The sequence below is a fragment of the Balaenoptera acutorostrata genome, chromosome 11 (genome assembly GCF_949987535.1).
Source record: "Balaenoptera acutorostrata chromosome 11, mBalAcu1.1, whole genome shotgun sequence".
In the NCBI taxonomy this organism is placed as follows: Eukaryota; Metazoa; Chordata; class Mammalia; order Artiodactyla; family Balaenopteridae; genus Balaenoptera; species Balaenoptera acutorostrata.
Window position 1 is genome coordinate 28828223 of NC_080074.1, and position 1968 is coordinate 28830190.

The 1968-nt window shown below is 45.8% G+C and overlaps 1 pseudogene; it reads right to left on the bottom strand.

The window, feature by feature from the left end:
- Nucleotides 1–1137: 1137 nt before the first annotated feature.
- LOC103009246 (40S ribosomal protein SA-like) lies at nt 1138–1668 on the bottom strand (annotated as a pseudogene).
- Nucleotides 1669–1968: the final 300 nt, after the last annotated feature.

The window sequence follows — 1968 nt, forward strand, 5'->3', positions numbered from 1 at the left end:
GACCTTGCATAATTTACTTAATCTCTCTGTGCCTCAGTTTCCTTGTCTACTAATCCAAGTACTCACTTCCTGGTGTTGTGAGGATTAAGTGGATTGATATGTAGAGTAGTGCCTGGCTCTCAGCAAGCATTCAATTAGCTAATCATGAAAAACACTCCCCTTTTTGAAATGAATTATGTATTTGGAAAAAAATCTTCTCTTTCATGCCACCATTTCTCTTCTTGAATCAATCCACCTACACTTGTAGAAGTAAAAAAGTAAATTTGCAAATGCCAAGGGAACAGTGCCTGTGTTGTAAAAGGGAGAAAAAAGTAAAATAGAAAAAGAGAACAAATGAAATGTCTAAAACTTAATCTTCCAGTGACTGTGAATTTCCAGCCTCCTTTGAAGTAAGGGTACTCTTTACCTTGAGTTCGTACAAGACAAACAGAATTCTCACTACTTGATCAGGAAAAGGCATGGCAACTCTTGGCTATGATTCAAGAAGGAATGAAGGGGGAAAGGAGGGAGCACAAAAAAGGGGAACTGCAATGTATTGAAGACCTTGGCTAGGCCTTGCAGTTTCATTCCATTTAATCCGTTAGTTGAATATTATTACCTCCATTTTACAATCAAAGAAAGCAGGGTTCAGGAAAATTAAGTGACTTTTCAAAGTCTATTCAGCCAGCCATTGGTGTTGCTGGGATTTAAACCCACTTCTACTGGATGCCAAGACCCCTGCTTTTGTCTCCTTTCTATATCGCCTTTCTAGGAAGGATTCGGCTAGGATGGGGTCCTGAGGGGCCATCAGCAGTATAGACTGAACCAAGACTCCAGCTTATCCATTACCATGTGCACAATATTAGCAAGAGGCTAATATCTCTAAGCCATTTCTGCCCTACTTCAAATGAAGTAGACTCATGTGAGTCTTTGTTGTGAACCACGTAATTTTAGGCATCAAGGAGAGGGGAAACTTTGGAAATGAATTCCCTTTCACTGCTGCAATCAGAACCTCCTCCTGGGTCACAGCCTTTCCAGCAGTAGTCCATGCTAGCTTTTCAGCATCTTCAGCATCTCTGCAGAGTAGACAGCAGGCTGACCTCACCCAGATGCTCGCGGCAGCCGGCGCCACGCATGCGCAGAACGCCAACCCCATCCTCACCCCCCGGCCCACATCCACCACCGCAGACCCACTGCGGGAGCTCCCCTGTTGTTGCTGGGGATGGCGATGTCCACACAACGCAGAGAAGAGTCACTGTGACACAGTGATGGCAGGCGTGTTAACATAAGACGGCTCTGAGATCAGACCTGGATCAGTAACCGCCGGAAGTCGCGGCTCCAGGAAGGTGGCCTGGATAGAGTTAGGGAAGTTCCCAGAAGAGAAGCGGCCAGCAGTAGAAGCGGCAGCAGCAAACTTCAGCACAGCTCACTGGCCAGTATCCCTGGAGGATATGACACTGAAGTCAGCCTGGTTTCCAATGGCAACAACGGTGCGAGCCGCCAGGGGAGGCTTCTCCCAGGTTCTCTGTAGGTGTATGAGGTGACACCGTCACTTTTCCTTTCACAGATGTACTGTTCCATTTGGTAGTCAAGGTTGGTGCCACCTAAGTGGGTTCCTGCTGCAAGGAGTTTGAGGACATCCTCCTTTTTCATTTGCAGGTCATCAAGGGCTCCCGACACTATGAACATTTCCCTTTAAGTCACAAAGGGAACCCAGAACAGTGCCTTATTGACCCCTCTCTAGGTAGCCTGGGAAAGCACAAAACTTTTTCATGAAGATGAAGAGAGTTTGGGCACATGAATTCCTTCCTGGTCATGACCTTGACCCCCACCCCCTTTATTGCCTTAGAGCAAGTATGGTCCATGTTGATAAGAATCTGGCAAAGGAGCCCAGGTTATTGTTTTCATATCTAATTATTTCATTTCAATTCAACCAGGTTTTCTAAACCTGTTTGTGTGTGTTTAGACATACAGCGTAAGTAATTTGTG